The following is a 21,946-nucleotide window of genomic DNA, read 5'->3' on the forward strand; positions in this document are numbered from 1 at the left end:
AAACTTGCTTCCACCTCTCTTGTATTCAACTTTGCCTCCTTTATTTCCCAATTCTTCCTTTAATTGAAAGTAAAGCTTTGCCTGCAACAGCCTCCAGTTCCCCTTATACAAAACTGTTAGTAGTCAGATGACCTAGCTTGCCGACCCTCGCCATATAGGTCTGTGTTTCTGAGTATAAGTCCATTCATAGTTTACAAACATCATCTAACTAACTTGGCTCCTAAAAAGGAAATTCACCCATCAGACCAATTTAGCTACTGAATAATACTGGACAATTTAACACATAACTGCACATGCAGATAGAGTGACCAGGTTCTGCATTTATCTTTAACAATTATAAAAAATACAACAGAAAGCCAAAATTGCCAGCTGGATGAAATAGCTCAGTTGGGAGAGCAGTAGACTGAAGATCTAAAGGTCCCTGGTTCAATCCCGGGTTTAGGCACATTTTGAACTTATGCTTTGCATGCCACAAATGCTATTTGGAGTCAACTCATATTGACGTTGTTTATAATGATCAAAACCTTTTGTCAAGCTGATCGAAAAGACAACCATTTCAACATATTTTTTACATTCTGTCTTTCTGTCAAACTTGCTTCCACCTCTCTTGTATTCAACTTTACCTGCTTTATTTGCCAATTCTTCCTTTAATTGAAAGTAAAGCTTTGCCTGCATCAGCCTCGAGTTCCCCTTATACAAAACTGTTAGTAGTCAGATGACCTAGTTTGCCTACCCTCGCCACATAGGTCTGTGTGTCTGAGTATAAGTCCATTCATAGTTTACAAACATCTTCTAACTAACTTGGCTCCTAAAAAGGAAATTCACCCATCAGACCAATTTAGCTGCTGAATAACATTGGACAATTTAACACATAACTGCACATGCAGATAGAATGACCAGGGTCTGCATTTATCTTTAACAATTATCAAAAATACAACAGAAAGCCAAAATGGCCAGCTGGATGAAATAGCTCAGTTGGGAGAGTGTTAGATTGAAAATCTAAAAGTCCCTTGTTCAATGCTGGGTTTCGGAAAAGTCTGAGAGGTTTCTTGCTTCTCACAAAATATTTCTTGGTATCAGCTCAAGTTTTTCTTTCTTTATTTATCAAAATATTTGATCAACTGATCGACAACATGATCAATTCAACATAGAATTGTCTTTCTGTCCTCCTTCTAAATTTGCTTCCACCTCTCTTGCATTCAGCTTCGACTACAAATGTTTCCTATTTCATGCTTTTTTGTAAAGTAAACTCTTGTCTGCATCAGCTTCCACTTCTCCTTGAACACAGATTTCAGTATTCAGATGACATAGCTTACCTACTCAGGCCAAATACCTCTGTGTAATATAGTGCTAGTCCATTCAGAGTAAAAAAAAAAGCTACCTAACCTGGATCCGAAAAATGCTATTTACCTATTGCACCCGTTAAGTGATGAATGATACAGGACATCTTAAAACATAGCTCTAGCATGAGGTTGAGCATCTATTTTCTTGGGAAGTTTAAAAGAAAGGATGAAGACCCAAACTACCAGCAGGCCGAAATAGCTCAGTTGGGAGAGCGTTAGACTGAAGATCTAAAGGTCCCTGGTTCAATCCCGGGTTTCGGCACAATTTCAACTTCTGCCTTTCATGTCACAAAAGCTGTTTGTGTTGTTGATCAGATTGATAAAAGGTTTTGATAAAGAAGAGCGTTGATTTAACTCCAATCAATTCAACATATTATTTACTTTCTGTCTTCCTTTCAAACTTGCTTCCACCTCTCTTGTATTCAACTACTCCTCATTTATTTGCAACTTCTTGCTTTATTTTAAAGTAAAGCTTTGCCTGCATCAGCCTCCAATTCCCATTATACAAAACTGTCAGTAGTCAGATGACATAGCTTGTACACCCTGGCCATATAGGTCTGTGTTTCAGAGTATAAGTCAATTCAGAGTTTAGAAAAAAAAATTCTACCTACCTTGTCCCCTAAAAAGGATATTCACTCATCAGACCAAGTTACCTGCTGAATGATACTGGACACTTTAACACATAACTATCAACGAAAATAGAATGACCAGGTTCTGTATGTATCGTCTACAATTATTAATAATACATCAGGAGGCCACAGGGACTTGTTGGCTGAAATATCTCAGTTGGGAGATCGTTAGACTGAAGAGCTTAAGGTACCTGATTCAATCCTGACTTTCAGCACAGTGCGAGGGGATCCTACATTCTTGCAAAATATTTCTTGAAATCAGCTCTAGTTTTTTTTTCATTATTTCTCAAAATATTTTATCAACTGATCAACAACATGATAACTTCAACAAAAAGTTGTCTTTCTGTCCTCCTTCTAAACTTGCTTCCACCTCTCTTGCCATCAACTTTGATGACGAATTTATCCCATTTTATACTTTTTTCAAAGTAAACTCTTGTCTGCATCAGCTTTCACTTCTCCTTGAACAAAGTTGTCAGTATTGAGATGACATAGCTTACCTACTCAGGCGACATACGTCTGTGTAATACAGTGCTGGTCCACTCAGAGTTTTAAAAGAAAAACGACCTAACATTTATCCCAAAAACGCTACTCACCCATTTCACCAGTTAGCTGCTGAACAATGCAGGACACATTAAAACACAGCTCTAACCTCAGATTGAAAATCCAGGTTCTGCATCTCTGTTCTGGGATTGTTCAAAAAAAGAGGCTGAATACTATAGCTGCTGGCAGGCCGAAATAGCTCAGTTGGGAGAGTGTTAGACTGAAGATCTAAAGGTCCCTGGTTCGATCCCGGGTTTCGGCACATTTTGAACTTCTGCTTTGCATGCCACAAAGACTATTTTGAGTCAACTCATATTGACTTTGTTTATAATGATCAAAACCTTTTATCAAGATAATCGACAATACAATTAATTCAACATATTATTTACTTTCTGTCTTTCTTTCAAACTTGCTTCCACCTCTCTTGTATTCAAATTTACCTGCTTTATTTGCCAATTCTTCCTTTAATTGAAAGTAAAGCTTTGCCTGCATCAGCCTCGAGTTCCCCTTATACAAAACTGTTAGTAGTCAGATGACCTAGTTTGCCTACCCTCGCCACATAGGTCTGTGTGTCTGAGTATAAGTCCATTCATAGTTTACAAACATCTTCTAACTAACTTGGCTCCTAAAAAGGAAATTCACCCATCAGACCAATTTAGCTGCTGAATAACATTGGACAATTTAACACATAACTGCACATGCAGATAGAATGACCAGGGTCTGCATTTATCTTTAACAATTATCAAAAATACAACAGAAAGCCAAAATGGCCAGCTGGATGAAATAGCTGAGTTGGGAGAGTGTTAGATTGAAAATCTAAAAGTCCCTTGTTCAATGCTGGGTTTCGGAAAAGTCTGAGAGGTTTCTTGCTTCTCACAAAATATTTCTTGGTATCAGCTCAAGTTTTTCTTTCTTTATTTATCAAAATATTTGATCAACTGATCGACAACATGATCAATTCAACATAGAATTGTCTTTCTGTCCTCCTTCTAAATTTGCTTCCACCTCTCTTGCATTCAGCTTCGACTACAAATGTTTCCTATTTCATGCTTTTTTGTAAAGTAAACTCTTGTCTGCATCAGCTTCCACTTCTCCTTGAACACAGATTTCAGTATTCAGATGACATAGCTTACCTACTCAGGCCAAATACCTCTGTGTAATATGGTGCTAGTCCATTCAGAGTAAAAAACAAAAGCTACCTAACCTGGATCCGAAAAATGCTATTTACCTATTGCACCCGTTAACTGGTGAATGATACAGGACATCTTAAAACATAGCTCTAGCATGAGGTTGAGCATCTATTTTCTTGTGAAGTTTAAAAAAAAAGGATGAAGCCCCAAACTACCAGCAGGCCGAAATAGATCAGTTGGGAGAGCGTTAGACTGAAGATCTAAAGGTCCCTGGTTCAATCCCGGGTTTCGGCACAATTTCAACTTCTGCTTTTCATGTCACAAAAGCTGTTTGGAGTTAAATCAACGCTCTTCTTTATCAAAACCTTTTATCAATCTGATCAACAACACAATCAATTCAACATATTATTTACTTTCTGTCTTCCTTTCAAACTTGCTTCCACCTCTCTTGTATTCAACTATGCCTCATTTATTTGCAACTTCTTGCTTTATTTTAAAGTAAAGCTTTGCCTGCATCAGCCTCCAGTTCCCCTTATACAAAACTGTCAGTAGTCAGATGACATAGCTTGTACACCCTGGCCATATAGGTCTGTGTTTCAGAGTATAAGTCAATTCAGAGTTTAGAAAAAAAAATTCTACCTACCTTGTCCCCTAAAAAGGATATTCACTCATCAGACCAAGTTACCTGCTGAATGATACTGGACACTTTAACACATAACTATAAACGAAAATAGAATGACCAGGTTCTGTATGTATCGTCTACAATTATTAATAATACATCAGGAGGCCACAGGGACTTGTTGGCTGAAATATCTCAGTTGGGAGATCGTTAGACTGAAGAGCTTAAGGTACCTGATTCAATCCTGACTTTCAGCACAGTGCGAGGGGATCCTACATTCTTGCAAAATATTTCTTGAAATCAGCTCTAGTTTTTTTTTTTTATTTCTCAAAATATTTTATCAACTGATCAACAACATGATAACTTCAACAAAAATTTGTCTTTCTGTCCTCCTTCTAAACTTGCTTCCACCTCTCTTGCCATCAACTTTGATGACGAATTTATCCCATTTTATACTTTTTTCAAAGTAAACTCTTGTCTGCATCAGCTTTCACTTCTCCTTGAACAAAGTTGTCAGTATTGAGATGACATAGCTTACCTACTCAGGCGACATACGTCTGTGTAATACAGTGCTGGTCCACTTAGAGTTTTAAAAGAAAAACGACCTAACATTTATCCCAAAAACGCTACTCACCCTTTCACCAGTTAGCTGCTGAACAATGCAGGACACATTAAAACACAGCTCTAACCTCAGATTGAAAATCCAGGTTCTGCATCTCTGTTCTGGGATTGTTCAAAAAAAGAGGCTGAATACTATAGCTGCTGGCAGGCCGAAATAGCTCAGTTGGGAGAGCGTTAGACTGAAGATCTAAAGGTCCCTGGTTCGATCCCGGGTTTCGGCACATTTTGAACTTCTGCTTTGCATGCCACAAAGACTATTTTGAATCAACTCATATTGACTTTGTTTATAATGATCAAAACCTTTTATCAAGATAATCGACAATACAATTAATTCAACATATTATTTACTTTCTGTCTTTCTTTCAAACTTGCTTCCACCTCTCTTGTATTCAACTTTGCCTCCTTTATTTCCCAATTCTTCCTTTAATTGAAAGTAAAGCTTTGCCTGCATCAGCCTCCAGTTCCCCTTATACAAAACTGTTAGTAGTCAGATGACCTAGCTTGCCGACCCTCGCCATATAGGTCTGTGTTTCTGAGTATAAGTCCATTCATAGTTTACAAACATCATCTAACTAACTTGGCTCCTAAAAAGGAAATTCACCCATCAGACCAATTTAGCTACTGAATAATACTGGACAATTTAACACATAACTGCACATGCAGATAGAGTGACCAGGTTCTGCATTTTTCTTTAACAATTATAAAAAATACAACAGAAAGCCAAAATTGCCAGCTGGATGAAATAGCTCAGTTGGGAGAGCAGTAGACTGAAGATCTAAAGGTCCCTGGTTCAATCCCGGGTTTAGGCACATTTTGAACTTCTGCTTTGCATGCCACAAATGCTATTTGGAGTCAACTCATATTGACGTTGTTTATAATGATCAAAACCTTTTATCAAGCTGATCGATAAGACAACCATTTCAACATATTTTTTACATTCTGTCTTTCTGTCAAACTTGCTTCCACCTCTCTTGTATTCAACTTTACCTGCTTTATTTGCCAATTCTTCCTTTAATTGAAAGTAAAGCTTTGCCTGCATCAGCCTCGAGTTCCCCTTATACAAAACTGTTAGTAGTCAGATGACCTAGTTTGCCTACCCTCGCCATATAGGTCTGTGTGTCTGAGTATAAGTCCATTCATAGTTTACAAACATCTTCTAACTAACTTGGCTCCTAAAAAGGAAATTCACCCATCAGACCAATTTAGCTGCTGAATAATATTGTACAATTTAACACATAACTGCACATGCAGATAGAATGACCAGGGTCTGCATTTATCTTTAACAATTATCAAAAATACAACAGAAAGCCAAAATGGCCAGCTGGATGAAATAGCTCAGTTGGGAGAGTGTTAGATTGAAAATCTAAAAGTCCCTTGTTCAATGCTGGGTTTCGGAAAAGTCTGAGAGGTTTCTTGCTTCTCACAAAATATTTCTTGGTATCAGCTCAAGTTTTTCTTTCTTTATTTATCAAAATATTTGATCAACTGATCGACAACATGATCAATTCAACATAGAATTGTCTTTCTGTCCTCCTTCTAAATTTGCTTCCACCTCTCTTGCATTCAGCTTCGACTACAAATGTTTCCTATTTCATGCTTTTTTGTAAAGTAAACTCTTGTCTGCATCAGCTTCCACTTCTCCTTGAACACAGATTTCAGTATTCAGATGACATAGCTTACCTACTCAGGCCAAATACCTCTGTGTAATATGGTGCTAGTCCATTCAGAGTAAAAAACAAAAGCTACCTAACCTGGATCCGAAAAATGCTATTTACCTATTGCACCCGTTAAGTGATGAATGATACAGGACATCTTAAAACATAGCTCTAGCATGAGGTTGAGCATCTATTTTCTTGGGAAGTTTAAAAGAAAGGATGAAGACCCAAACTACCAGCAGGCCGAAATAGCTCAGTTGGGAGAGCGTTAGACTGAAGATCAAAAGGTCCCTGGTTCAATCCCGGGTTTCGGCACAATTTCAACTTCTGCTTTTCATGTCACAAAAGCTGTTTGGAGTTAAATCAACGCTCTTCTTTATCAAAACCTTTTATCAATCTGATCAACAACACAATCAATTCAACATATTATTTACTTTCCGTCTTCCTTTCAAACTTGCTTCCACCTCTCTTGTATTCAACTATGCCTCATTTATTTGCAACTTCTTGCTTTATTTTAAAGTAAAGCTTTGCCTGCATCAGCCTCCAATTCCCCTTATACAAAACTGTCAGTAGTCAGATGACATAGCTTGTACACCCTGGCCATATAGGTCTGTGTTTCAGAGTATAAGTCAATTCAGAGTTTAGGAAAAAAAAATTCTACCTACCTTGTCCCCTAAAAAGGATATTCACTCATCAGACCAAGTTACCTGCTGAATGATACTGGACACTTTAACACATAACTATAAACGAAAATAGAATGACCAGGTTCTGTATGTATCGTCTACAATTATTAATAATACATCAGGAGGCCACAGGGACTTGTTGGCTGAAATATCTCAGTTGGGAGATCGTTAGACTGAAGAGCTTAAGGTACCTGATTCAATCCTGACTTTCAGCACAGTGCGAGGGGATCCTACATTCTTGCAAAATATTTCTTGAAATCAGCTCTAGTTTTTTTTTTTATTTCTCAAAATATTTTATCAACTGATCAACAACATGATAACTTCAACAAAAAGTTGTCTTTCTGTCCTCCTTCTAAACTTGCTTCCACCTCTCTTGCCATCAACTTTGATGACAAATTTATCCCATTTTATACTTTTTTCAAAGTAAACTCTTGTCTGCATCAGCTTTCACTTCTCCTTGAACAAAGTTGTCAGTATTGAGATGACATAGCTTACCTACTCAGGCGACATACGTCTGTGTAATACAGTGCTGGTCCACTTAGAGTTTTAAAAGAAAAACGACCTAACATTTATCCCAAAAACGCTACTCACCCTTTCACCAGTTAGCTGCTGAACAATGCAGGACACATTAAAACACAGCTCTAACCTCAGATTGAAAATCCAGGTTCTGCATCTCTGTTCTGGGATTGTTCAAAAAAAGAGGCTGAATACTATAGCTGCTGGCAGGCCGAAATAGCTCAGTTGGGAGAGCGTTAGACTGAAGATCTAAAGGTCCCTGGTTCGATCCCGGGTTTCGGCACATTTTGAACTTCTGCTTTGCATGCCACAAAGACTATTTTGAGTCAACTCATATTGACTTTGTTTATAATGATCAAAACCTTTTATCAAGATAATCGACAATACAATTAATTCAACATATTATTTACTTTCTGTCTTTCTTTCAAACTTGCTTCCACCTCTCTTGTATTCAACTTTGCCTCCTTTATTTTTCCAATTCTTCCTTTAATTGAAAGTAAAGCTTTGCCTGCATCAGCCTCCAGTTCCCCTTATACAAAACTGTTAGTAGTAAGATGACCTAGCTTGCCGACCCTCGCCATATAGGTCTGTGTTTCTGAGTATAAGTCCATTCATAGTTTACAAACATCATCTAACTAACTTGGCTCCTAAAAAGGAAATTCACCCATCAGACCAATTTAGCTACTGAATAATACTGGACAATTTAACACATAACTGCACATGCAGATAGAGTGACCAGGTTCTGCATTTTTCTTTAACAATTATAAAAAATACAACAGAAAGCCAAAATTGCCAGCTGGATGAAATAGCTCAGTTGGTAGAGCAGTAGACTGAAGATCTAAAGGTCCCTGGTTCAATCCCGGGTTTAGGCACATTTTGAACTTCTGCTTTGCATGCCACAAATGCTATTTGGAGTCAACTCATATTGACGTTGTTTATAATGATCAAAACCATTTATCAAGCTGATCGATAAGACAACCATTTCAACATATTTTTTACATTCTGTCTTTCTGTCAAACTTGCTTCCACCTCTCTTGTATTCAACTTTACCTGCTTTATTTGCCAATTCTTCCTTTAATTGAAAGTAAAGCTTTGCCTGCATCAGCCTCGAGTTCCCCTTATACAAAACTGTTAGTAGTCAGATGACCTAGTTTGCCTACCCTCGCCATATAGGTCTGTGTGTCTGAGTATAAGTCCATTCATAGTTTACAAACATCTTCTAACTAACTTGGCTCCTAAAAAGGAAATTCACCCATCAGACCAATTTAGCTGCTGAATAACATTGGACAATTTAACACATAACTGCACATGCAGATAGAATGACCAGGGTCTGCATTTATCTTTAACAATTATCAAAAATACAACAGAAAGCCAAAATGGCCAGCTGGATGAAATAGCTCAGTTGGGAGAGTGTTAGATTGAAAATCTAAAAGTCCCTTGTTCAATGCTGGGTTTCGGAAAAGTCTGAGAGGTTTCTTGCTTCTCACAAAATATTTCTTGGTATCAGCTCAAGTTTTTCTTTCTTTATTTATCAAAATATTTGATCAACTGATCGACAACATGATCAATTCAACATAGAATTGTCTTTCTGTCCTCCTTCTAAATTTGCTTCCACCTCTCTTGCATTCAGCTTCGACTACAAATGTTTCCTATTTCATGCTTTTTTGTAAAGTAAACTCTTGTCTGCATCAGCTTCCACTTCTCCTTGAACACAGATTTCAGTATTCAGATGACATAGCTTACCTACTCAGGCCAAATACCTCTGTGTAATATGGTGCTAGTCCATTCAGAGTAAAAAACAAAAGCTACCTAACCTGGATCCGAAAAATGCTATTTACCTATTGCACCCGTTAACTGGTGAATGATACAGGACATCTTAAAACATAGCTCTAGCATGAGGTTGAGCATCTATTTTCTTGTGAAGTTTAAAAAAAAAGGATGAAGCCCCAAACTACCAGCAGGCCGAAATAGATCAGTTGGGAGAGCGTTAGACTGAAGATCTAAAGGTCCCTGGTTCAATCCCGGGTTTCGGCACAATTTCAACTTCTGCTTTTCATGTCACAAAAGCTGTTTGGAGTTAAATCAACGCTCTTCTTTATCAAAACCTTTTATCAATCTGATCAACAACACAATCAATTCAACATATTATTTACTTTCTGTCTTCCTTTCAAACTTGCTTCCACCTCTCTTGTATTCAACTATGCCTCATTTATTTGCAACTTCTTGCTTTATTTTAAAGTAAAGCTTTGCCTGCATCAGCCTCCAGTTCCCCTTATACAAAACTGTCAGTAGTCAGATGACATAGCTTGTACACCCTGGCCATATAGGTCTGTGTTTCAGAGTATAAGTCAATTCAGAGTTTAGAAAAAAAAATTCTACCTACCTTGTCCCCTAAAAAGGATATTCACTCATCAGACCAAGTTACCTGCTGAATGATACTGGACACTTTAACACATAACTATAAACGAAAATAGAATGACCAGGTTCTGTATGTATCGTCTACAATTATTAATAATACATCAGGAGGCCACAGGGACTTGTTGGCTGAAATATCTCAGTTGGGAGATCGTTAGACTGAAGAGCTTAAGGTACCTGATTCAATCCTGACTTTCAGCACAGTGCGAGGGGATCCTACATTCTTGCAAAATATTTCTTGAAATCAGCTCTAGTTTTTTTTTTTTATTTCTCAAAATATTTTATCAACTGATCAACAACATGATAACTTCAACAAAAATTTGTCTTTCTGTCCTCCTTCTAAACTTGCTTCCACCTCTCTTGCCATCAACTTTGATGACGAATTTATCCCATTTTATACTTTTTTCAAAGTAAACTCTTGTCTGCATCAGCTTTCACTTCTCCTTGAACAAAGTTGTCAGTATTGAGATGACATAGCTTACCTACTCAGGCGACATACGTCTGTGTAATACAGTGCTGGTCCACTTAGAGTTTTAAAAGAAAAACGACCTAACATTTATCCCAAAAACGCTACTCACCCTTTCACCAGTTAGCTGCTGAACAATGCAGGACACATTAAAACACAGCTCTAACCTCAGATTGAAAATCCAGGTTCTGCATCTCTGTTCTGGGATTGTTCAAAAAAAGAGGCTGAATACTATAGCTGCTGGCAGGCCGAAATAGCTCAGTTGGGAGAGCGTTAGACTGAAGATCTAAAGGTCCCTGGTTCGATCCCGGGTTTCGGCACATTTTGAACTTCTGCTTTGCATGCCACAAAGACTATTTTGAATCAACTCATATTGACTTTGTTTATAATGATCAAAACCTTTTATCAAGATAATCGACAATACAATTAATTCAACATATTATTTACTTTCTGTCTTTCTTTCAAACTTGCTTCCACCTCTCTTGTATTCAACTTTGCCTCCTTTATTTCCCAATTCTTCCTTTAATTGAAAGTAAAGCTTTGCCTGCATCAGCCTCCAGTTCCCCTTATACAAAACTGTTAGTAGTCAGATGACCTAGCTTGCCGACCCTCGCCATATAGGTCTGTGTTTCTGAGTATAAGTCCATTCATAGTTTACAAACATCATCTAACTAACTTGGCTCCTAAAAAGGAAATTCACCCATCAGACCAATTTAGCTACTGAATAATACTGGACAATTTAACACATAACTGCACATGCAGATAGAGTGACCAGGTTCTGCATTTTTCTTTAACAATTATAAAAAATACAACAGAAAGCCAAAATTGCCAGCTGGATGAAATAGCTCAGTTGGGAGAGCAGTAGACTGAAGATCTAAAGGTCCCTGGTTCAATCCCGGGTTTAGGCACATTTTGAACTTCTGCTTTGCATGCCACAAATGCTATTTGGAGTCAACTCATATTGACGTTGTTTATAATGATCAAAACCTTTTATCAAGCTGATCGATAAGACAACCATTTCAACATATTTTTTACATTCTGTCTTTCTGTCAAACTTGCTTCCACCTCTCTTGTATTCAACTTTACCTGCTTTATTTGCCAATTCTTCCTTTAATTGAAAGTAAAGCTTTGCCTGCATCAGCCTCGAGTTCCCCTTATACAAAACTGTTAGTAGTCAGATGACCTAGTTTGCCTACCCTCGCCATATAGGTCTGTGTGTCTGAGTATAAGTCCATTCATAGTTTACAAACATCTTCTAACTAACTTGGCTCCTAAAAAGGAAATTCACCCATCAGACCAATTTAGCTGCTGAATAATATTGTACAATTTAACACATAACTGCACATGCAGATAGAATGACCAGGGTCTGCATTTATCTTTAACAATTATCAAAAATACAACAGAAAGCCAAAATGGCCAGCTGGATGAAATAGCTCAGTTGGGAGAGTGTTAGATTGAAAATCTAAAAGTCCCTTGTTCAATGCTGGGTTTCGGAAAAGTCTGAGAGGTTTCTTGCTTCTCACAAAATATTTCTTGGTATCAGCTCAAGTTTTTCTTTCTTTATTTATCAAAATATTTGATCAACTGATCGACAACATGATCAATTCAACATAGAATTGTCTTTCTGTCCTCCTTCTAAATTTGCTTCCACCTCTCTTGCATTCAGCTTCGACTACAAATGTTTCCTATTTCATGCTTTTTTGTAAAGTAAACTCTTGTCTGCATCAGCTTCCACTTCTCCTTGAACACAGATTTCAGTATTCAGATGACATAGCTTACCTACTCAGGCCAAATACCTCTGTGTAATATGGTGCTAGTCCATTCAGAGTAAAAAACAAAAGCTACCTAACCTGGATCCGAAAAATGCTATTTACCTATTGCACCCGTTAAGTGATGAATGATACAGGACATCTTAAAACATAGCTCTAGCATGAGGTTGAGCATCTATTTTCTTGGGAAGTTTAAAAGAAAGGATGAAGACCCAAACTACCAGCAGGCCGAAATAGCTCAGTTGGGAGAGCGTTAGACTGAAGATCAAAAGGTCCCTGGTTCAATCCCGGGTTTCGGCACAATTTCAACTTCTGCTTTTCATGTCACAAAAGCTGTTTGGAGTTAAATCAACGCTCTTCTTTATCAAAACCTTTTATCAATCTGATCAACAACACAATCAATTCAACATATTATTTACTTTCCGTCTTCCTTTCAAACTTGCTTCCACCTCTCTTGTATTCAACTATGCCTCATTTATTTGCAACTTCTTGCTTTATTTTAAAGTAAAGCTTTGCCTGCATCAGCCTCCAATTCCCCTTATACAAAACTGTCAGTAGTCAGATGACATAGCTTGTACACCCTGGCCATATAGGTCTGTGTTTCAGAGTATAAGTCAATTCAGAGTTTAGGAAAAAAAAATTCTACCTACCTTGTCCCCTAAAAAGGATATTCACTCATCAGACCAAGTTACCTGCTGAATGATACTGGACACTTTAACACATAACTATAAACGAAAATAGAATGACCAGGTTCTGTATGTATCGTCTACAATTATTAATAATACATCAGGAGGCCACAGGGACTTGTTGGCTGAAATATCTCAGTTGGGAGATCGTTAGACTGAAGAGCTTAAGGTACCTGATTCAATCCTGACTTTCAGCACAGTGCGAGGGGATCCTACATTCTTGCAAAATATTTCTTGAAATCAGCTCTAGTTTTTTTTTTTATTTCTCAAAATATTTTATCAACTGATCAACAACATGATAACTTCAACAAAAAGTTGTCTTTCTGTCCTCCTTCTAAACTTGCTTCCACCTCTCTTGCCATCAACTTTGATGACAAATTTATCCCATTTTATACTTTTTTCAAAGTAAACTCTTGTCTGCATCAGCTTTCACTTCTCCTTGAACAAAGTTGTCAGTATTGAGATGACATAGCTTACCTACTCAGGCGACATACGTCTGTGTAATACAGTGCTGGTCCACTTAGAGTTTTAAAAGAAAAACGACCTAACATTTATCCCAAAAACGCTACTCACCCTTTCACCAGTTAGCTGCTGAACAATGCAGGACACATTAAAACACAGCTCTAACCTCAGATTGAAAATCCAGGTTCTGCATCTCTGTTCTGGGATTGTTCAAAAAAAGAGGCTGAATACTATAGCTGCTGGCAGGCCGAAATAGCTCAGTTGGGAGAGCGTTAGACTGAAGATCTAAAGGTCCCTGGTTCGATCCCGGGTTTCGGCACATTTTGAACTTCTGCTTTGCATGCCACAAAGACTATTTTGAGTCAACTCATATTGACTTTGTTTATAATGATCAAAACCTTTTATCAAGATAATCGACAATACAATTAATTCAACATATTATTTACTTTCTGTCTTTCTTTCAAACTTGCTTCCACCTCTCTTGTATTCAACTTTGCCTCCTTTATTTTTCCAATTCTTCCTTTAATTGAAAGTAAAGCTTTGCCTGCATCAGCCTCCAGTTCCCCTTATACAAAACTGTTAGTAGTAAGATGACCTAGCTTGCCGACCCTCGCCATATAGGTCTGTGTTTCTGAGTATAAGTCCATTCATAGTTTACAAACATCATCTAACTAACTTGGCTCCTAAAAAGGAAATTCACCCATCAGACCAATTTAGCTACTGAATAATACTGGACAATTTAACACATAACTGCACATGCAGATAGAGTGACCAGGTTCTGCATTTTTCTTTAACAATTATAAAAAATACAACAGAAAGCCAAAATTGCCAGCTGGATGAAATAGCTCAGTTGGTAGAGCAGTAGACTGAAGATCTAAAGGTCCCTGGTTCAATCCCGGGTTTAGGCACATTTTGAACTTCTGCTTTGCATGCCACAAATGCTATTTGGAGTCAACTCATATTGACGTTGTTTATAATGATCAAAACCATTTATCAAGCTGATCGATAAGACAACCATTTCAACATATTTTTTACATTCTGTCTTTCTGTCAAACTTGCTTCCACCTCTCTTGTATTCAACTTTACCTGCTTTATTTGCCAATTCTTCCTTTAATTGAAAGTAAAGCTTTGCCTGCATCAGCCTCGAGTTCCCCTTATACAAAACTGTTAGTAGTCAGATGACCTAGTTTGCCTACCCTCGCCATATAGGTCTGTGTGTCTGAGTATAAGTCCATTCATAGTTTACAAACATCTTCTAACTAACTTGGCTCCTAAAAAGGAAATTCACCCATCAGACCAATTTAGCTGCTGAATAATATTGGACAATTTAACACATAACTGCACATGCAGATAGAATGACCAGGGTCTGCATTTATCTTTAACAATTATCAAAAATACAACAGAAAGCCAAAATGGCCAGCTGGATGAAATAGCTCAGTTGGGAGAGTGTTAGATTGAAAATCTAAAAGTCCCTTGTTCAATGCTGGGTTTCGGAAAAGTCTGAGAGGTTTCTTGCTTCTCACAAAATATTTCTTGGTATCAGCTCAAGTTTTTCTTTCTTTATTTATCAAAATATTTGATCAACTGATCGACAACATGATCAATTCAACATAGAATTGTCTTTCTGTCCTCCTTCTAAATTTGCTTCCACCTCTCTTGCATTCAGCTTCGACTACAAATGTTTCCTATTTCATGCTTTTTTGTAAAGTAAACTCTTGTCTGCATCAGCTTCCACTTCTCCTTGAACACAGATTTCAGTATTCAGATGACATAGCTTACCTACTCAGGCCAAATACCTCTGTGTAATATGGTGCTAGTCCATTCAGAGTAAAAAACAAAAGCTACCTAACCTGGATCCGAAAAATGCTATTTACCTATTGCACCCGTTAACTGGTGAATGATACAGGACATCTTAAAACATAGCTCTAGCATGAGGTTGAGCATCTATTTTCTTGTGAAGTTTAAAAAAAAAGGATGAAGCCCCAAACTACCAGCAGGCCGAAATAGATCAGTTGGGAGAGCGTTAGACTGAAGATCTAAAGGTCCCTGGTTCAATCCCGGGTTTCGGCACAATTTCAACTTCTGCTTTTCATGTCACAAAAGCTGTTTGGAGTTAAATCAACGCTCTTCTTTATCAAAACCTTTTATCAATCTGATCAACAACACAATCAATTCAACATATTATTTACTTTCTGTCTTCCTTTCAAACTTGCTTCCACCTCTCTTGTATTCAACTATGCCTCATTTATTTGCAACTTCTTGCTTTATTTTAAAGTAAAGCTTTGCCTGCATCAGCCTCCAGTTCCCCTTATACAAAACTGTCAGTAGTCAGATGACATAGCTTGTACACCCTGGCCATATAGGTCTGTGTTTCAGAGTATAAGTCAATTCAGAGTTTAGAAAAAAAAATTCTACCTACCTTGTCCCCTAAAAAGGATATTCACTCATCAGACCAAGTTACCTGCTGAATGATACTGGACACTTTAACACATAACTATAAACGAAAATAGAATGACCAGGTTCTGTATGTATCGTCTACAATTATTAATAATACATCAGGAGGCCACAGGGACTTGTTGGCTGAAATATCTCAGTTGGGAGATCGTTAGACTGAAGAGCTTAAGGTACCTGATTCAATCCTGACTTTCAGCACAGTGCGAGGGGATCCTACATTCTTGCAAAATATTTCTTGAAATCAGCTCTAGTTTTTTTTCTTTATTTCTCAAAATATTTTATCAACTGATCAACAACATGATAACTTCAACAAAAATTTGTCTTTCTGTCCTCCTTCTAAACTTGCTTCCACCTCTCTTGCCATCAACTTTGATGACGAATTTATCCCATTTTATACTTTTTTCAAAGTAAACTCTTGTCTGCATCAGCTTTCACTTCTCCTTGAACAAAGTTGTCAGTATTGAGATGACATAGCTTACCTACTCAGGCGACATACGTCTGTGTAATACAGTGCTGGTCCACTTAGAGTTTTAAAAGAAAAACGACCTAACATTTATCCCAAAAACGCTACTCACCCTTTCACCAGTTAGCTGCTGAACAATGCAGGACACATTAAAACACAGCTCTAACCTCAGATTGAAAATCCAGGTTCTGCATCTCTGTTCTGGGATTGTTCAAAAAAAGAGGCTGAATACTATAGCTGCTGGCAGGCCGAAATAGCTCAGTTGGGAGAGCGTTAGACTGAAGATCTAAAGGTCCCTGGTTCGATCCCGGGTTTCGGCACATTTTGAACTTCTGCTTTGCATGCCACAAAGACTATTTTGAATCAACTCATATTGACTTTGTTTATAATGATCAAAACCTTTTATCAAGATAATCGACAATACAATTAATTCAACATATTATTTACTTTCTGTCTTTCTTTCAAACTTGCTTCCACCTCTCTTGTATTCAACTTTGCCTCCTTTATTTCCCAATTCTTCCTTTAATTGAAAGTAAAGCTTTGCCTGCATCAGCCTCCAGTTCCCCTTATACAAAACTGTTAGTAGTCAGATGACCTAGCTTGCCGACCCTCGCCATATAGGTCTGTGTTTCTGAGTATAAGTCCATTCATAGTTTACAAACATCATCTAACTAACTTGGCTCCTAAAAAGGAAATTCACCCATCAGACCAATTTAGCTACTGAATAATACTGGACAATTTAACACATAACTGCACATGCAGATAGAGTGACCAGGTTCTGCATTTATCTTTAACAATTATAAAAAATACAACAGAAAGCCAAAATTGCCAGCTGGATGAAATAGCTCAGTTGGGAGAGCAGTAGACTGAAGATCTAAAGGTCCCTGGTTCAATCCCGGGTTTAGGCACATTTTGAACTTCTGCTTTGCATGCCACAAATGCTATTTGGAGTCAACTCATATTGACGTTGTTTATAATGATCAAAACCTTTTATCAAGCTGATCGATAAGACAACCATTTCAACATATTTTTTACATTCTGTCTTTCTGTCAAACTTGCTTCCACCTCTCTTGTATTCAACTTTACCTGCTTTATTTGCCAATTCTTCCTTTAATTGAAAGTAAAGCTTTGCCTGCATCAGCCTCGAGTTCCCCTTATACAAAACTGTTAGTAGTCAGATGACCTAGTTTGCCTACCCTCGCCATATAGGTCTGTGTGTCTGAGTATAAGTCCATTCATAGTTTACAAACATCTTCTAACTAACTTGGCTCCTAAAAAGGAAATTCACCCATCAGACCAATTTAGCTGCTGAATAATATTGTACAATTTAACACATAACTGCACATGCAGATAGAATGACCAGGGTCTGCATTTATCTTTAACAATTATCAAAAATACAACAGAAAGCCAAAATGGCCAGCTGGATGAAATAGCTCAGTTGGGAGAGTGTTAGATTGAAAATCTAAAAGTCCCTTGTTCAATGCTGGGTTTCGGAAAAGTCTGAGAGGTTTCTTGCTTCTCACAAAATATTTCTTGGTATCAGCTCAAGTTTTTCTTTCTTTATTTATCAAAATATTTGATCAACTGATCGACAACATGATCAATTCAACATAGAATTGTCTTTCTGTCCTCCTTCTAAATTTGCTTCCACCTCTCTTGCATTCAGCTTCGACTACAAATGTTTCCTATTTCATGCTTTTTTGTAAAGTAAACTCTTGTCTGCATCAGCTTCCACTTCTCCTTGAACACAGATTTCAGTATTCAGATGACATAGCTTACCTACTCAGGCCAAATACCTCTGTGTAATATGGTGCTAGTCCATTCAGAGTAAAAAACAAAAGCTACCTAACCTGGATCCGAAAAATGCTATTTACCTATTGCACCCGTTAAGTGATGAATGATACAGGACATCTTAAAACATAGCTCTAGCATGAGGTTGAGCATCTATTTTCTTGGGAAGTTTAAAAGAAAGGATGAAGACCCAAACTACCAGCAGGCCGAAATAGCTCAGTTGGGAGAGCGTTAGACTGAAGATCAAAAGGTCCCTGGTTCAATCCCGGGTTTCGGCACAATTTCAACTTCTGCTTTTCATGTCACAAAAGCTGTTTGGAGTTAAATCAACGCTCTTCTTTATCAAAACCTTTTATCAATCTGATCAACAACACAATCAATTCAACATATTATTTACTTTCCGTCTTCCTTTCAAACTTGCTTCCACCTCTCTTGTATTCAACTATGCCTCATTTATTTGCAACTTCTTGCTTTATTTTAAAGTAAAGCTTTGCCTGCATCAGCCTCCAATTCCCCTTATACAAAACTGTCAGTAGTCAGATGACATAGCTTGTACACCCTGGCCATATAGGTCTGTGTTTCAGAGTATAAGTCAATTCAGAGTTTAGGAAAAAAAAATTCTACCTACCTTGTCCCCTAAAAAGGATATTCACTCATCAGACCAAGTTACCTGCTGAATGATACTGGACACTTTAACACATAACTATAAACGAAAATAGAATGACCAGGTTCTGTATGTATCGTCTACAATTATTAATAATACATCAGGAGGCCACAGGGACTTGTTGGCTGAAATATCTCAGTTGGGAGATCGTTAGACTGAAGAGCTTAAGGTACCTGATTCAATCCTGACTTTCAGCACAGTGCGAGGGGATCCTACATTCTTGCAAAATATTTCTTGAAATCAGCTCTAGTTTTTTTTTTTATTTCTCAAAATATTTTATCAACTGATCAACAACATGATAACTTCAACAAAAAGTTGTCTTTCTGTCCTCCTTCTAAACTTGCTTCCACCTCTCTTGCCATCAACTTTGATGACAAATTTATCCCATTTTATACTTTTTTCAAAGTAAACTCTTGTCTGCATCAGCTTTCACTTCTCCTTGAACAAAGTTGTCAGTATTGAGATGACATAGCTTACCTACTCAGGCGACATACGTCTGTGTAATACAGTGCTGGTCCACTTAGAGTTTTAAAAGAAAAACGACCTAACATTTATCCCAAAAACGCTACTCACCCTTTCACCAGTTAGCTGCTGAACAATGCAGGACACATTAAAACACAGCTCTAACCTCAGATTGAAAATCCAGGTTCTGCATCTCTGTTCTGGGATTGTTCAAAAAAAGAGGCTGAATACTATAGCTGCTGGCAGGCCGAAATAGCTCAGTTGGGAGAGCGTTAGACTGAAGATCTAAAGGTCCCTGGTTCGATCCCGGGTTTCGGCACATTTTGAACTTCTGCTTTGCATGCCACAAAGACTATTTTGAGTCAACTCATATTGACTTTGTTTATAATGATCAAAACCTTTTATCAAGATAATCGACAATACAATTAATTCAACATATTATTTACTTTCTGTCTTTCTTTCAAACTTGCTTCCACCTCTCTTGTATTCAACTTTGCCTCCTTTATTTTTCCAATTCTTCCTTTAATTGAAAGTAAAGCTTTGCCTGCATCAGCCTCCAGTTCCCCTTATACAAAACTGTTAGTAGTAAGATGACCTAGCTTGCCGACCCTCGCCATATAGGTCTGTGTTTCTGAGTATAAGTCCATTCATAGTTTACAAACATCATCTAACTAACTTGGCTCCTAAAAAGGAAATTCACCCATCAGACCAATTTAGCTACTGAATAATACTGGACAATTTAACACATAACTGCACATGCAGATAGAGTGACCAGGTTCTGCATTTTTCTTTAACAATTATAAAAAATACAACAGAAAGCCAAAATTGCCAGCTGGATGAAATAGCTCAGTTGGTAGAGCAGTAGACTGAAGATCTAAAGGTCCCTGGTTCAATCCCGGGTTTAGGCACATTTTGAACTTCTGCTTTGCATGCCACAAATGCTATTTGGAGTCAACTCATATTGACGTTGTTTATAATGATCAAAACCATTTATCAAGCTGATCGATAAGACAACCATTTCAACATATTTTTTACATTCTGTCTTTCTGTCAAACTTGCTTCCACCTCTCTTGTATTCAACTTTACCTGCTTTATTTGCCAATTCTTCCTTTAATTGAAAGTAAAGCTTTGCCTGCATCAGCCTCGAGTTCCCCTTATACAAAACTGTTAGTAGTCAGATGACCTAGTTTGCCTACCCTCACCATATAGGTCTGTGTGTCTGAGTATAAGTCCATTCATAGTTTACAAACATCTTCTAACTAACTTGGCTCCTAAAAAGGAAATTCACCCATCAGACCAATTTAGCTGCTGAATAATATTGGACAATTTAACACATAACTGCACATGCAGATAGAATGACCAGGGTCTGCATTTATCTTTAACAATTATCAAAAATACAACAGAAAGCCAAAATGGCCAGCTGGATGAAATAGCTCAGTTGGGAGAGTGTTAGATTGAAAATCTAAAAGTCCCTTGTTCAATGCTGGGTTTCGGAAAAGTCTGAGAGGTTTCTTGCTTCTCACAAAATATTTCTTGGTATCAGCTCAAGTTTTTCTTTCTTTATTTATCAAAATATTTGATCAACTGATCGACAACATGATCAATTCAACATAGAATTGTCTTTCTGTCCTCCTTCTAAATTTGCTTCCACCTCTCTTGCATTCAGCTTCGACTACAAATGTTTCCTATTTCATGCTTTTTTGTAAAGTAAACTCTTGTCTGCATCAGCTTCCACTTCTCCTTGAACACAGATTTCAGTATTCAGATGACATAGCTTACCTACTCAGGCCAAATACCTCTGTGTAATATGGTGCTAGTCCATTCAGAGTAAAAAACAAAAGCTACCTAACCTGGATCCGAAAAATGCTATTTACCTATTGCACCCGTTAACTGGTGAATGATACAGGACATCTTAAAACATAGCTCTAGCATGAGGTTGAGCATCTATTTTCTTGTGAAGTTTAAAAAAAAAGGATGAAGCCCCAAACTACCAGCAGGCCGAAATAGATCAGTTGGGAGAGCGTTAGACTGAAGATCTAAAGGTCCCTGGTTCAATCCCGGGTTTCGGCACAATTTCAACTTCTGCTTTTCATGTCACAAAAGCTGTTTGGAGTTAAATCAACGCTCTTCTTTATCAAAACCTTTTATCAATCTGATCAACAACACAATCAATTCAACATATTATTTACTTTCTGTCTTCCTTTCAAACTTGCTTCCACCTCTCTTGTATTCAACTATGCCTCATTTATTTGCAACTTCTTGCTTTATTTTAAAGTAAAGCTTTGCCTGCATCAGCCTCCAGTTCCCCTTATACAAAACTGTCAGTAGTCAGATGACATAGCTTGTACACCCTGGCCATATAGGTCTGTGTTTCAGAGTATAAGTCAATTCAGAGTTTAGAAAAAAAAATTCTACCTACCTTGTCCCCTAAAAAGGATATTCACTCATCAGACCAAGTTACCTGCTGAATGATACTGGACACTTTAACACATAACTATAAACGAAAATAGAATGACCAGGTTCTGTATGTATCGTCTACAATTATTAATAATACATCAGGAGGCCACAGGGACTTGTT

The 21,946-nt window shown here is 37.5% G+C and overlaps 8 non-coding genes across 8 annotated transcripts; all 8 read left to right on the top strand.

Moving 5' to 3' along the window:
* Positions 1-1,532: 1,532 nt before the first annotated feature.
* On the top strand, positions 1,533-1,605 carry TRNAF-GAA (transfer RNA phenylalanine (anticodon GAA)). The gene has a single exon. It is a non-coding gene; the product is annotated as a tRNA-Phe (tRNA).
* Positions 1,606-2,701: 1,096 nt separating this feature from the next.
* TRNAF-GAA (transfer RNA phenylalanine (anticodon GAA)) lies at positions 2,702-2,774 on the top strand. Its single transcript has one exon. It is a non-coding gene; the product is annotated as a tRNA-Phe (tRNA).
* A 2,256-nt stretch (positions 2,775-5,030) lies between these two features.
* Positions 5,031-5,103, top strand: TRNAF-GAA (transfer RNA phenylalanine (anticodon GAA)). The gene has a single exon. It is a non-coding gene; the product is annotated as a tRNA-Phe (tRNA).
* Positions 5,104-7,946: 2,843 nt separating this feature from the next.
* TRNAF-GAA (transfer RNA phenylalanine (anticodon GAA)) lies at positions 7,947-8,019 on the top strand. The gene has a single exon. It is a non-coding gene; the product is annotated as a tRNA-Phe (tRNA).
* A 2,845-nt stretch (positions 8,020-10,864) lies between these two features.
* TRNAF-GAA (transfer RNA phenylalanine (anticodon GAA)) lies at positions 10,865-10,937 on the top strand. Its single transcript has one exon. It is a non-coding gene; the product is annotated as a tRNA-Phe (tRNA).
* A 2,843-nt stretch (positions 10,938-13,780) lies between these two features.
* Positions 13,781-13,853, top strand: TRNAF-GAA (transfer RNA phenylalanine (anticodon GAA)). Its single transcript has one exon. It is a non-coding gene; the product is annotated as a tRNA-Phe (tRNA).
* Positions 13,854-16,698: 2,845 nt separating this feature from the next.
* Positions 16,699-16,771, top strand: TRNAF-GAA (transfer RNA phenylalanine (anticodon GAA)). Its single transcript has one exon. It is a non-coding gene; the product is annotated as a tRNA-Phe (tRNA).
* Positions 16,772-19,614: 2,843 nt separating this feature from the next.
* Positions 19,615-19,687, top strand: TRNAF-GAA (transfer RNA phenylalanine (anticodon GAA)). The gene has a single exon. It is a non-coding gene; the product is annotated as a tRNA-Phe (tRNA).
* The last annotated feature ends 2,259 nt before the right edge of the window (positions 19,688-21,946 follow it).

This window comes from Triturus cristatus, chromosome 8 (genome assembly GCF_964204655.1).
Source record: "Triturus cristatus chromosome 8, aTriCri1.1, whole genome shotgun sequence".
Classification (NCBI taxonomy): Eukaryota; Metazoa; Chordata; class Amphibia; order Caudata; family Salamandridae; genus Triturus; species Triturus cristatus.